The 15,786-nt window shown below is 39.1% G+C and overlaps 1 protein-coding gene and 1 pseudogene across 14 annotated transcripts in view; one reads left to right on the forward strand and one right to left on the reverse strand.

Annotated features, from left to right (window-relative positions):
* LOC306653995 (dnaJ homolog subfamily B member 6-like) overlaps positions 1–12,712 on the forward strand; it is a 420,043-nt pseudogene extending 407,331 nt beyond the window's left edge. The window contains exons 2-3 of the transcript XR_013766980.1: positions 11,216–11,311; positions 11,414–12,712. The product of XR_013766980.1 is annotated as a dnaJ homolog subfamily B member 6-like (transcript). The remainder of the gene's footprint in view (positions 1–11,215; positions 11,312–11,413) is intronic.
* SIPA1L1 (signal induced proliferation associated 1 like 1) overlaps positions 1–15,786 on the reverse strand; it is a 362,908-nt gene that overhangs the window by 323,841 nt on the left and 23,281 nt on the right. The gene's annotated exons all lie outside the window — the stretch shown is intronic.

Raw genomic sequence — 15,786 nt, forward strand, 5'->3', positions numbered from 1 at the left:
CTGAGTCTGGGAATGCACAAACTGACCAGTCTTTGCCTTCAAAAAGCTTGTATTCTAACAGAGGAGACACATAATAAGCAGTAAAATCAATAGACAAATTATGTGGGGGATATATACACAATGTTTGTAAGAGACACTGCTATTAGAAACAAAAAGTGCAGGACAGGTGCTCCGGGAGCAGGTGGGCTGCATGTTAAGTAGGGTAGGGTTAGGGTAAGACTCACTGCAAGGCAGCATCTGAGCAAAGACATGAAGGACATGTGAAGTTAGCCAGGCTGAAGCTTCCTGGTAATTCTTAACTACTATTGACTATGCATGTAATGGCAAAAGGCTTAGCAAAAAAGTTGTGTCTGAACAAATTTATGAATTATCCAGAAGAGTAAACAGAAAAGAGTTATGCACAACCCTCTTCATTTCTGCAGCTCATTTTACCAAGGAAAACTTACATCTCTGATTAAACATTCACACTGTGCTTCCTCTGAGTGCTGTTCTGAACCAGTCTTACTTCTGTAATCCATTTTCCTCAAAACTCAAGAATGAATATCTAAGTGTCCATCTGTTACATAAAAGACCACCAGTGTTACCCAACCAACATCTCCACAAGGAAGTCCTAACTACTACATCAGGACTCAAATCTCAGTGTGGGGCTCCAGCAGACCCTGAGGCTTCCTCCCAATGTGGAGAAAGTTCTACTCCCCTGGAAGAGGGGAGACCACGCTATGCAACCAGCAAACTAGGAGGCCTTACCACCTACCAACTATAATCTTGAGCAAACCACCACACGGGACTTTGGCTTCCTAAACTATAAAATCAGGGTACTAACCACATGATTTCTAAGGCCCCTCTACAGCTAAGTTTATGTTTTAAAAATAAATAAATAAATAAACAAACAAAACACCTCTAGGGGCTGGTGATGTAGCTCAGAGGTGAAGTGCTACCATGCACAAGACCCTGGGTTCCATTTTCAGCACCAAAAAAAAAAATTAATAATTTTTAATTTTTTTTTTTTGTTTTTTTTTTTTTTTTTTTACTGTAGAAAAACAACCATATATTGCCAGGCACCATGGTACACATCTGTAATCCCAGCAACTTGGGAGGCTAAGGCAGGAGGATCATGAGTTCAAAGCCAGCCTCAGCAATTTAGTGAGGTCCTAAGCAATTTAGCAAGACCCATTTCAAAATAACAAAAATAAAAAGGGCTGGAGATATGGCTCAGAGGTTAAGCACCCTTGGGTTCAATTCCCAGGAAACAAAGAAAGAAAAGGAAGGAAGGAAAGAAAGCAAGTCAACCACGTATTAAGTATGCTTTATAACTCTGCTAACCCACCATCACAGATTCATACTTATTTTTCTAATAACAGTAGTGAGTTTAAGCTGACCCATTAATAAAGTCTCTCTGTGAACTCTGATTAAAGGAACAAATTCACAAGAATGGGTCTTGACTTGCAGTGGTATCTACCAATTACAAAATAACTTAAAACTGTTCTTGTCTTTGTCTCTTTATCAATACAATCTAGATTAACAGACTTCAAAAGTAATACAAGCATGAAACCACTGAGCTTTTAAGCACTCTTTATACACCACTCTCCAGTATAAAACTTTGTTTTTAAATGGTACATTTCCTTAAAAATCCTTGGTACCACAAAAACAAAAAAGGGATATATAATCTTATATTACTGATTCCTACATTACTTACAATTACATTATTAAAATGACTGTATTCTTTTAAATTAGTACTACAATGAGCACCTGTTATACATGGAGTTTGGAATTATCTTCGTTCCATTTTCACCTGTTTCTGAGTAACGCTCACCTTCCCAGTACAGAATTTTTAAATGGAGGCAAACAAGTTGGGAGCAGGAGGGTTCCATTTCCCACCCTCCTTGTCCTATAGTTGAGGTAGTGTGTAAATCTGATGCCTTTCACCAGATACACAACGGGGGCTCCTTCAGAATGGAGTCAAGGGGAAGCAGCAGGAAGAGAGGTGTGCATCACTCTCTTCGCTAGAAGAGAGAGTTGGGGAGATTCTGTTTCAGGTTTCCTGATCTGGGCAGCTCCTTGCCAGGTCCACTCTGTGCTACGGACAAGACTCAGAAACTCAGACTACAGTCCCTTTCTTCAGCCCTCTGGATGATCAGCCACACTAGCTACCCCCTCAATAAATCACTTTCTGCTCACACTGACTAGAATGGATTTTCCTATCTATAACTAAAAACCCAGACCGACACACCTAACACTCTTTTTGTTCTTTCCACATATTAAGAGCTGAAACTGAAAGAATCAAGTAAGGCAGAGAACATTCATTCCACTATCAGCCAAGAGTTCCTTGTCTCCAGCCAGGGCTCACATCCACAATCAACGCTTGGAATCCTTCCTTATATGTACTACCTCATAAATTTCTTCTCCCCTCTTCCTTGCAGGAAGAAGAAAATCGTTTTGCCTAGCTAATTTTTTATCAATAAAGAGTGTGATGACAGTGATTTGGCACAATAATTGAGAACAGGATACAATAAACATCATTTTCTATGCCAGTTCAAGTTTATGGAGAATCCTGCAGAGTTAGGTAGCACTTTCGGAACAGTCCCAAACTGCAAGCAAGGTGCTCTAATGCTGAATGTGAGTGCCAAAATGATCAGCGCTCTGCACCACAGCATAACTTAATTCACAAAGCAGCAGTGAACTTTTCACTGATTTTCTCCATCCCTCGGGGGGGTACAATAATCATGTTGAAACCACTGACACATCAGGTAACCGAAATACAACACTATTACCCAACACCAAAAGCAGACCAAAAACACTGAGGAGTGATTATACACATAAAAATTCTCCTCTTGCTATAAAGACATTAAGTGCCATAAAATCAGTTGGCAAAAATGCAGACAATAATCAGCTGTTAATAATACTGTTCTTTGAAATGGCATCACAGTCTTACAAAGAACATTTAATGTCTGAATAATCAAATTACCCTGTGCTATCAGAGTGCACAAAATATTTTTCAGGTAATATTCTAAGGCAAAACTTTCTGAAAGATCACCGATCAACAGTGATTCAAGACAAGTCTACCAATGTTAGTGCCACCTAAGCTCAGGGTCACGGGGCTCTGCCTTTCTTACTGCAGCACCCATCTCTCACTCCTGCTGCCCCGAATTGCTATTATCAAACACTTTACAGAGTGCCAAGCTTTCGCACTGGTGGGGAGTACAGGAACACAAGAAGTGAAAACATAAAACTATATTTTCCCCTAAGGATAAGGCAAATCAATATGCTAAAGAAAACTTAGAGCTTGGCTACTCCAAAACAAAATTTTGGAAACAATAATCTCATTGAGCCTGTCAGCAAAGAAGTTACTAAAATGAGCATCAAGCTTCACTATGATTGCACGTGTACCATATGCATCCTTCCAATGCATCTGGCCCTCTCTCTCCTTTAAAGCATTTCTAGGCAAGCAATGACACACAGTGTTGAAGTTTTTGTTTCTTATAGACTAATCTCAATCTTAATAATATCAAGATCAAAGCATATAAAATACTAAAAACCAGTCTACAAAACTGCCTGCATTTGTAGGTCCTCAGAAAAATGGAAACAAGAACATGTTTGACTATTTTATAAAGCTAAGTGTATCCAATTTAAAGGGTTAGCATTTATTCTAAGATTATATATTCCTATTCTTTTAATATTCAAATAGATTTTTGGGGGGTGAGGGAGGGTACTGGGGAAAACCCAGGGGCACTTTATCACTGAGCCACATACCCAGCTCTTTTGAGACAGGATCTCGCTAACTTGCTTAGAACATTGCTAAACTGCTGAGGCTGGCCTCAAACTTGGAATACTCCTACTCCAGCCTCGTGAACCACTGGAATCACAGGTATGCACCACTGCACCTGGCTCATACAGTCTTTATAAATTGCTGAATTTTTTTTTAATTACATTCATGAAATGCAAACACCTGGGGGTACCACTGCTCCAGATCTTCTGCACATTCCCCATCTCCAACATCCCACTGCCCCTCCTTCCAATCACTTACGCAAACAATAAAAGCAAACAAAATATAAGTTAGGGTCATTACTGATGCCTCTCTTTCACACCCCACCTTCCAGGCCATAAGTACCTGTTAGCTTTACACTCAAAACATACTGATGCTCGACTACCTCTCTTCTCACCACCTCTGGGTCCAAGTCACCATCACCAATTCTTTGGAGTTTTGCAACAGACTCTACTGGCATCCCTACTTCCGCCCTGCCTCAGCAGTCTATTCTGATTTAACACAGCAGCCTAGTGATTCTGTTAAAATCAGGTAAGTCATGTCAATATTGTGCTTAAAACCCTCCAGGAGTCCCATCATACTGAGAAAAAAGGCCAAGATCCTTAGTGAGACCCACAGTCTAAGACCACCTGCAGCCTTGAGGCCTCTCTGGGCTCACCTCTGATATCCCTCATTTCCTTCTAGGCACTTGGCCACATAGTCTTCACACCTGCTGTTCCCTTAGCCTAAAATGAGTCTCCCAAGATAGCTGTATTAGAGTGACCTTACTTCTTCAGGAAGTCACTCAAATTCCATCTTTATATCTGTGGCTATGGGGCATGCAAAATTATATTAAACAGGATAACATTGAGAAAGTTGTAAAAGAAAGTCAGCATGTAGAACATACTTGCAAAGCACACATACAATAAAGGACTCATTCAAAATATATAGTTTCAAATACGTCCTACAAATCATTAAGGAAAGTGGTATTTAATAGACTGAGGAATAATTTGCATACAGTAAAATTCACTCTTTTTAATGTTCAGAGCTTCTATAGGTTACAACAGTTGCATGTGGTCTTGCAAGCACCACTGACCACAACGAAGATATAGAACAGTGCCATCATCCCAAAAAGTGGTAAGAAAATGGCCAATAAATATGAGAATCTGCTCACATGCATTAGTCTTTGGCAATGCAGCATTTGTACACACAGAACCCAGAATAGCTTTTGGAATGGCAGGTAATATCAAAAGCTGACAAGAACATGGAGTTCTCACACGCAGCCAGTGGATGCATAGAAATTGATGTAACCACTTTGGAAAACTTCAGCTCTACCAAAGTCAATGTGCACTATTCGCCATAGCCTAGCAATTCCACTCCTAATGACCTCCCATATGGATATCTTTACTAAAAAGACGTAGAAGAAAGTTGATGGTGGCTCTAACCATTGAGCACAGGTAGGAAATGGTAGACTGTGGAACTTACTGTCATATAACGCTACAGCAACAAAAATGGAAAAACTACAAATACTTGGAGAAGCATGGCTGAATCTCCCAAACACAGGGCTAGTGAAAGAAGTGAGAAGCAAAGGAGCATCACACACAGGAGCATCACACACAGGGCTGCATTCACATGGAGCTCAAGATGCACAATAAACTAATGCTTTGGGAGGAGCGGGTAACCAGGCCTTCCCAGAGCAAGTTAAGATTCTGTTTCTCTTAATGTTATCAAAATGTCATACTACCAAAAGCACTATACAGATTTAATGCAATTTCCATTAAAATTCCAAAGATGTTCTTCATAAAAAGAGAAAAAGCGGTCATGAAATTCCATTTGGAAAATAAGAGGCCGAGAATAGCCAAAACAATCCTCAGCAAGAAAAGTAAAGTAGGAGGCATCACCATACCACATCTTAAATTATACTACAGAGCTACAGTAACAAAAACAGCATGGTATTGTCACCAAAACAGACATGAAGACCAATGGAATAGAAGAGACAGAGATAAACCCACATTAATACAGTTATCTCATACTAGTTAAAGGTGCTATAAACATACATTAGAGAAAAGATAGCCTCTTCAACAAATGGTGCTGGGAAAACTGGAAATCCATATGTAGCAAAATGAAATTAAACCCCTTTCTCTCACCCTGCACAAAACTCACCTACTCAACTCAAAGTGGATCAAGGACCAAGAGACCTGGCACCTACAAGAAGAAAAAGTAGGCCCAACTCCATCATGCCAGTTTTAGAACTGACCTCATCAACAAGACTCCTAAAGGGCAAGAAGTAAAATCAAGAATCAATAAATGGGATGGTATCAAGCAAAAAAGCTTCTTCACAGCAAAAGAAATTATCAAGAACATGAACAGAGAGCTTACAGAATGGGAGAAAACCTGGGAGCCACCTGCACCTCAAATGGAGCATTAATCTCTAGGATAAACAAAGAACTCAAAAAACCACCAAAAAATCAAATAACCCAATCAATAAATGGGCAAAGGAACAGACATTTCACTGAAGAAGAAATATGATTGGTCAACATATATATGAAAAAACATTCAACATCTCTAGCAATTAGAGAAGTGCAAATTAAAATTATACAGATATTTCATCTCACTCCAGTCAGAATGGCAATTATCAAGAATACAAATAACAAAAAAGGTTCGCAAGGATGTGGGGAAAATGGTACACTCACACATCGCCAGTGGGACTGCAAATTGGTACGACCACTTTGGGAAGCAATATGGAGATTCCTCAGAAAACTTGGAATGGAACCACCATTTGACCCAGTTATCCCACTCCTCAGCATATATCCAAAGAACTTAAAAATCAACATACTATTGTAACATGGCCACATCAATGTTTACATCAGTTCAATTCACAATAGCTAACTACAAAACCAACCTAGATGCCCTTCAACAGACGAATGGATAAAGAAAATGTGGCACATATATACAATGGAATATTACTCAGCCATAAAGAATGAACTTATGACATTTGCAGGTAAATGGTTGGAACTGGAGACTCTCATGGCAAGTGAGATAAGCCAATCCCCCCAAAACCAATGGCTGAATGTTCTATCTGATATGTGGATGCTAACACACAATAAGGGTGGTGGGGGGGTGGGGAGAAGTTCACTGGATTAGACAAAGGGAATGAAAAGAAGGTGGGGATGTGAATGGGAAAGTCAGTAGAATGAATCAGACATCACTTTAATTCATATATGAATACACGACCAGTGTAACTCCACATCATGTATATTCACAAGAATGGGGAGTTATACTCCATGTGTGTATAATATGTCAAAATACACCCTACTGTCATGTGTAACTAAAAAGTACAAAAATAAAAGAATTTTTTTAAAGATCTTCTCAGTCTGAGTGATGACCACACATTCATTTACTTTATAAAAATTCATCCTAGGGAAAACTTGTGCTTTTTATACTTTTCATTGTTTCTTATACTATAAAACAAAGCTTATTTTTTAAAATCACCTTCTCAATGACACTTTCTCCAGCAACCCTTAACTAAAATTTCCAATACCTCCAATATTTCATATGTTTTGTTGTCCCCTTATTTTGCTCTTTAGTGCTTGTCAATACCTACCATACTATCTTACAAGATAAATAAGTTTATCTTGCTGACTGCATAAACTAAACTGTATGCTCCATATACGCAGATAGTTTGTCCATTTTCCTGTATACTAAGGCCCCAGAGCCTAAAAGGATGTCTGGCAAATAGTAGGCACTCAAGTAGAGACCTAACTGATGTATTAATTACACAGCATGCCAACTTACTTATGTTTAATTATTGTACATTCAAGTCACAAATTCTTGCCATTGGTGTACTGAAACAATTTTACAGAAGCTGTTCTGGTTGAGCATTTCACAATATGGTTCTGAGATCTCTCATTTGCCTGATCATTCTCTGGATGCTCAAATTTTTCCCATTTCCAAATCAGGTTCTAACCAGTTTATAAGTAGTATAACAGAATACTGTGGATTCTATTAAATCTTTTTTTTTTTTAATGAAGCCTAAAGTTACATTAACATTCTTCTCAGTCATATCCATCTTACTGACTCAGTGAGTTAGAGTTAAATAAAATTAACAGAAACTTAATGTATTTGTTTTCTTCACATTAACACACAAATTAAGAAATGTTGAACTGGGGTGTAGTTCAGTGGTAGAGGCTTGTCTGGCATGCTGGAGACCCTGGGTCTATACCTATCACAAGGAAGGGAAGGAAGGGAGGGCGGAGAAGGGAGGGCAGGGGAGGGCAGGGGAAAGAAATATTCCCATTATACAACGGTGCCTTTGGTGTCTGGTCCTAAATACAGACTGTTTCAGATATCTTCACCTATTCACTATTGATTCAGCTCCCCATTTCAACTCTGTTTAAAGCACTGTTTCTCCTTGATTTCATCTTTCCACCATGATTTCCCTAAAGAGACTTCAGGGCATTTTTTTTTTCTTAATTGCTCTCCCCCATAAATGTTAGTGCCACAGATATACTGCACATTGGTTCGTGCTTTTATTTATACACACTGTGCTTTTTAAAACAAAAGGAGTAATATTTCTGTCATGAGGCTCCCCCGCAACCCCTCACAGAGCCACTTTCACCTCTGAAATGCATTCTTTGACGGTCAGTCATCACATTACCTTACATTTCTAACTTTACTTCACATGTAAATTTGTCAACAGTAACACTGTTTGGGTGAAAAATAAACTAGACATACAAAGTGACAGCAGAGAAGGAAACTCTCCCCTCCTAGCTGACGCACAGCCAGGCAATCCACCATTCTTAGGTGTACTTGTTAATCAGCTACAAGTGTACCTAATAACCAGCTCATGGTTCTAATAAGAACAGTATTTTGTTACCATTCTGTTTTGTTTTGGGCCATGCTGGGGAGTCCAACCCAGCGTTTCTACATCCCCAGTCCTAAACATTATGTTAATATCAAAAATCAGCATTTCCTTATTATTTCACTTTTATATAACCTATTTTAAAAAGAAACAAGGTTAGCAGAATGACATATATTAGTCTCTCCTAAAACCTTTTGGAATTTCTTCCTTTCCCTTGCCTCCTGGAACCTACTGTCTGAGGTCAGGCCTGTGTAATTCCTACCTTCATTCTTCTAAGTTTCCTATTTCCTTAAGCTCAGAGCAGTCCTTTTTATTTTCTATATTATCAACAAACTTTTAAAATGTAAATCTTATCATTCTTCTCCTAGGATATTTAAAATCTTTCCAGCATTCCTCCAGGCCTGTAAAATAAAAGACCCAATAGCTTTGCATGATATGTAAAGCCTTCACTCTAAAGCCAATAAACCAGTTATCATGAAGACAATCCTCCCACTTCCAGAAAGTATTTTCATATTCACCCCTCCGCCTGGCCTGGCAGAGTCTAGCAGAAATGTTACACCCAAGCCTCTCCCCCACCCTATCTCACTATCCCTTAACCATTTTCTTCCTTCCTTCCTACTCACAAGAGCTCTTCCAAGACCAGCTTTCTAGGCACTATGCATACATCTGGGGATTACTTGCTAGTCTGTCTGTTTCCCCCAATATAAAGCCCTTCAAAAACTATGTGAAGGAAACCGACTAAAAAATACTTGTTACAACACCTCCTAAACTGGGAACCTGAGGTTCAAAACTGTACCCTGGTCCAGCAGTACCAGGAATTTGAAGGAATAAGAAACCCAATTAGTGAGTTTTCAAGTACTCAAACTATCCTGGCTCTTGGTACCCACTACATTTTTTTTTTTTTCTCTTAGTTCTATCAAATCACCTGTTTAAACCTACACTAGAATTCTGCCAGAAATTCACATGAAACTTTATCCATTTCCTTTCTTTTGGGGGTTGGGGAACACTGACCCACCCTCAGACTGCAGGAACTTCTCTAATCTTCATTCCTCAGTTTCCCAACTGAGCTTCCTCAGAACTAACTAGAGATTTCAGTACTCTGGGACACAATTCATTTTAGCCTGGAGAATCTTAATAATTTTAAGTGGATAAGAACTCTCCTGCTTTATTCTCATATTTTGTATTCTACCCTTCTGTTTGAGAATTTTTTCTTGCTAGAAAAGATACCAAAAAAAAGAAGGTGTTAATTACTCTGAATTCCCTTTTGCTAAAATTACAGTGGTCTAACTTATTTTTTATTCCTCATTTTGTTTTACAGGATAAAAACTAATTGTACACATGTTAATAAAGTTGAATGTAAATATACTTTATGACACCAAGTCCACACTTAGTCATATCCAACGACATGCATGTCCATGTGCACCTTAAGACACATACAGGAAATAATAGCAAAAAACTGAAGAAACTCAAATGTCCATCCAGAGTAGTGTATGAACAGTTGGATCTTCACACAAAGGAAAACTTACAGAGCAATGAAAATGAACTACAGCAACAAGCAACACAAGGATGAACTTTACACATTCAGCAAAAGAAAACATGCTATTATGATCCATTTCTACAAGTTTCAAAACTATGTAAAAACTAAGCCATGGTGACAGAAGTCAAAAGACTTTGGGGAAGAAGGAAAGCTAATAATAAATAGTTACACAAAAGGAATAGCTGGGGGCTGGTAATGTTCTCCTTGACACTATGTTGTGGTTCATACAGAATTTACTTCTGATACTCTACTGAGCTGTGCCTTTATGACTTCTGTATATGATGTGTATCACACTTTTAAAAGTTTTTAAAAATCACTGGAGGGCAGATTCAAGATGGTGGGTTGGAGAAAGACTACATTTCCAGTTGCTCTATAGCTCAGGATTTAAGCAGCTGGAATCCAGCTCCTCAGCAAGGTGAGTGAAAGAGGAGATTCACTGAAATTCTGTATTGGACATTCAGACTCCTAGAGACTCGGAAATTCCTGTGCACTGAACAAAGAAGAAGAAAGAGTACACTGGAGCCAAGCTGGTTGGGACAGCAGCAGCCACAGGGACACTTGGTCACCACAGAGGGAAGGGATAATACCAACAGAGAGACACAACGGACAAATCTGGCACAGAAAAACCTGTACGACAGAAACGCAGCCAGACCATAGCTGATTCAGAGGCCTCATCTTGAACAGGTTTCAAAAAGTGCTCTGTTTTTTAACTTGGGAAGAAGAGAGCTGAGGCGGGAGCCTGGAAGGTCATAGAGAATACTGACACATGCTAGCAGCAAGCACCTATGGTGTGGTTCAGGGCATACTTAGCAGAACAGGAGTGAAACAGGCACAGAGACGACTACTCAGGGGATTCAAGATAGAGAGATCGAGGAAAGCGCGAGGAGCCGCTGCCGCCACCACCTGCGCAGCCGTGCTGGACCGCGAGCACCCGGCCACCCGCCCTGGCCTGTCCCATCCGCTGCGTCCTCGAAGGGTCTTCGGATCCAAGTCCTGAACCATTTCCCAGACTAGGCACTTCCTGATAGGCTAGTGACTGACCAGAAGTTCTCCCTGTGGGTCAGTAGGTGCACAGGACTAGTTCCAACAATCTGTTAAAACATGGTGGATTACTATGACGTTCTAGGCGTGCAGAGACGTGCCTCTCCCGAGGACATCAAAAAGGTGCAGAGTAGGGTTCAGAGCTGAAGCCAAGCCCAGGCTGCAACCCCTGCTGACCAACATGCATGCCCAGAACAACCACTGCCCACTGTGCCTGTATCTGTGCAAACAGGATATCGGAAACTGGCACTAAAGTGGCATCCAGATAAAAATCCTGAGAATAAAGAAGAAGCAGAGAGAAAATTCAAACAAGTAGCTGAGGCACATGAGGTGTTATCAGATGCTAAAAAACGGGACATCTATGACAAGTATGGCAAAGAAGGCTTAAATGGTGGAGGTGGAGGTGGAAGTCATTTTGACAGTCCTTTTGAGTTTGGTTTCACGTTCTGGAACCCAGATGACGTCTTCAGGGAATTTTTTGGTGGAAGGGACCCGTTTTCATCGGCTTCTTCGAAGACCCATTTGAAGACTTTTTTGGGAACCGAAGGGGGTCCCCAAGGAAGCAGAAACCGAGATGCAGGCTCATTTTTCTCTGCTTTCAGAGGATTTCCATCATTTGGAGGTGGATTTTCGTCATTTGATACAGGATTTACTTCATTTGGGTCACCAGGTCACGGTGGCCTTACTTCATTCTCTTCTATATCATTTGGCGGCAGTGGGATGGGTAACTTCAAATCTATATCAACTTCTACCAAAATAGTAAATGGCAGAAAAATCACTACAAAAAGAATTGTCGAGAATGGTCAAGAAAGAGTAGAAGTTGAAGAAGATGGCCAGTTAAAGTCCTTAACGATAAATGGTAAGGAGCAGCTGCTATGCTTGGATAACAAGTAATTCAACGCACACATTTAACAGAAATGTTAAACTATAACAAGCACCATTTGAGGATTAACAGGAACATTTTTTTGATGATTTCAGACGAACTCAACTTTCAGTATAATTGTACCTAAAGTATTTATAAACAGCTCATCGGAGCCCCTATTTGTCATAGACTTTTGAGTTTATTGTTGGGACCACACAATAGGACCATTTTTTTGTCTTTAAAATTGTTGTAATCTCTGTATGCACTTTGCTTTTTATTAAACGTAATCCAAGGTGAGCCTTGACTTTGAGTAGTGCTAGGACAGATTGTATTCTAACACCAGCATGGATCTGCTTTCCATTGTGTTTGACATGTGAGCCAAGTAGTATCAGCCTGCTGTGAGCTAACATTGCCAGGATGAGTCTCCTGTAGAAATAATTTTTTTTCCAGTATTTAGTAATGAAAGATATTAATGCATTAATGGTAATACATTTCTGGTTTAATATAAATTTAAGGATGTTTTCTATTGTGCATGAATGCTGGCAACTTTGTAAAGTTTTGACAATTGTTTAAATATGTAATGTTAAGCTTAGGTTTAAAAAAGCTGGTAAACTGGGTCTTTGTCATTTGCTTTAAAAATAAAATAAAATAAATAAAAATAAAATAAAAAAAGATAAGAGATACTGAAGGGAGTGCCATCCACTTTCCCTTTGAGTCCGGTGGCTCACATGACCAAATAAAGAAGCTGGAAATTGAACAGGCAGGTGTGATTACACTCAGGGATTAAGTCTGTACTGGTGGCAGTTGAATGTTCAAGACCTATGAGGGTAGACTCCCCTGCTCTGCAGGCTGAGATCCAGGCTCCCAGCAGAGATGTGTGTCCCCACTACCTAGGGGTGTATGTTGATCTAAGCTCTCCACAGCTGACACCATCCAATGAAGTCCCTAAGACCTGATTAAAGCTAAGGCCCAGCTGCCAGAACTCCCGACCCACAACCCAGAGCTGTCCACCCTGGGAATACTTCTATCTGGTCCATACAGACAAACCCCAATCAACAGTACTTCCCATTCCACCCTATCTTATAATGATGAGAAGGGAAGTTGAAAGATACTTCAGGCCTGGGTCCGCACCTCAGGATGGCCCACAAAAAGGGACCACTGGTAAAGAAGATCTTTAACGAATTTTAGTAGCTGAATTGGTAGGTGTTTTGGAGCCTATTTTTTTGTTTAGTAAGATGAATACGAGTCAAGACTTCAGGCAAATAATGAACAAGAAATTTCCCTTCATCTTGGAAGTGTACTATAAAGTCATGTAATAGGCTGGAATGTATGGAATCAAAAAGCAAGATCAAGAGAAATGGCTGGAGAGCAAAATTAAGAATAAGTATCTGGCCACTGATCAGAATTTACCCTTAAGAGAAATAATATCAGCCAAGATTAAAATTCCAAGGTTGACATGGATGGGCTTTTGGAATATTTAAGGCAAATACAAATTTTAATTCAGAGTTCTTATTCTTTGGACTATGAAAAAGTTCACTGAAGGTATGTTTATTATGTGAATGAAGTTTTGTTTATACTATTGAAAATAAAGAAGTTCCCATGAAAAACGTACCTCTTCAAGACAAAAAACAATCCCCCCATAAAAACTCACTTATAATTTTGAACCCATAAACTTTTCAAAACAGATGAAACAGCAAAATGCTTATTCTTAATTAATTTCCACATTAGTGCTTATTTTTATTAAATATACACAATACTAGCTAAAATGTATATTAACTAAAAACGTTGCTTTAATTCATTCTCACCTTTACTGAAATAATATTATTCAAACTCCTTGCATCTTTGACATCAATGTCTCTAGCACTAACAGAGGACACTAAAAATATGGCTTCACTCTCAATCAAACTGCCTTACGTACATTAATTCAATGCTTTAATAAATTAGAGAGTTGTTCAACCATGACCATAATCCAACTTAGAACATTTCCATCAACTCCAGAAGATCCTTGGTGCCTACCTGCAGCCATGCTACCCCTCAGACCTTGAATTTACATTGTTTCTGAATTGCCTTTTCTAACTATTTCATATAAATAGAGTTATTTATATGGTTGCTTGTATCTGGCTTCTACCTGATAACCTTTTTGAGGCTCATCTGCATTGTAACGTGTACCAGTACTTCATTCCATTGGCTGGAAATATACTACTGTATGGATATATCACATTCTTTTTATCCATTCATCAGCTAATGGACATTTGGGTTATGCCAACTTTTTGGCATTAACAAATAATGCTGTTATGATTTAAAAAAAAAAAAAGAAAAGAAAGATATTTCAACCAGCTTCTGTGTTGGGTCACTCCAGCTGGTAGCTCAGCAAGCAACACAAAAAGAGAAAAGGTTTAATGACTCTCTATATTTGTGCATTCACTCGTTGCCCCCGTGCGTGTGTGTGTGTGTGTGTGTGTGTGTGTGTATACATATATAGAAAGAGAAAGAGCTAGAGAGAGAGAGAGAGAGAGAGAGAGCCCAAGAAGAAATGGAAAGGACACTCAGGCATAAGAGGTGACCATCCATACTGACTGATGGTTTTGATCACCTCAGTGAAGACAATTCTTTCATTTTTAATTCAGAGACTTTTTTTTTAATATTCTTGCTGAGCTAATTGATTCATGGGTATATGTACATATACATATTGCTTCTTTTTCCTCATTATTAGATTGTTATTTTTCCTTGTCCTTTAAGGATTAGGAATTTTGTTTATTTTGTTTTTGTTTGTTTCTCTCCAAAATCCCTCATTTTTTCCCTCTCTCTCATTAGTTTCTTGTTTACTTGCTTTTCTTCTCCTTCAGAGCCATCACTGTTACATCTCTTCTGCTTTCACTCTCTTCACATTTTGAACATCCTACTTCCCTTGACTTTCCTATTGCATTTTCACTTCTCTTAAGGAACTGTATTTTTACCATCTTTTAGAAATATTTGGTTTATGACTCTTGACCCCACCATTCACATTATTACAGTTTTTTGGTACTGTGGATGGTATAGTTTGACACCTGCTGTTTACTTTAATGCCAGATCTAGCTCACAGCTATTTATTGTTTTTGCTGTTGGCAACTGCTGACCCCACCATTCCTATTTGCATGGTAATTATTATTGCAGATGTTGGAGTAGGCACCGGGGATTTATTTTAATACTGTATATTGTTTGCTTCTGTTATCGCTATTATTCATTTCCCCCTTTTCTGTGAGGTGCTGGGAATCTACTGGCACACTGCAAGTTCACAGGGTGACTCTGCTGATAGATTAAACCTAGCCAAGAGACAGTGAACCTTGCTTTATGCACAATTAACCACACTCAAACTTCAGCAATACTTTAATACAAAAAAAATAGAAAAGACAAAAATCCCAAACTAATAACTAAGCCCCAGGGAGGAACAACTATGAGGGGTCCTCTGGTCACACTCATGGACATCCACTCCTACAGCAAATACACAGAGAATTAACACAAAGGCTGTGGACACCAGACTCACAAGGGATCTCAACCTAGATAACTATACAACAGAAAAGGTTGTGCCAAAAAAAGGTCCACACATAGAAGTGCAAGAGAAATCCATCCCAGCAGATGCATAAAAGTAAACATGGGAACACAAGAAATATGAAAAAAAAAAAAAAAAAAAAAAAAAAAAACAAGGTAACTGACAAATCCTAAAGTTCATAATTCACCAGCAATTGACTCCAAAGATACCAAAC

The sequence above is a fragment of the Sciurus vulgaris genome (assembly GCF_902686455.1).
Source record: "Sciurus vulgaris genome assembly, chromosome: 2".
Taxonomy (NCBI): domain Eukaryota; kingdom Metazoa; phylum Chordata; class Mammalia; order Rodentia; family Sciuridae; genus Sciurus; species Sciurus vulgaris.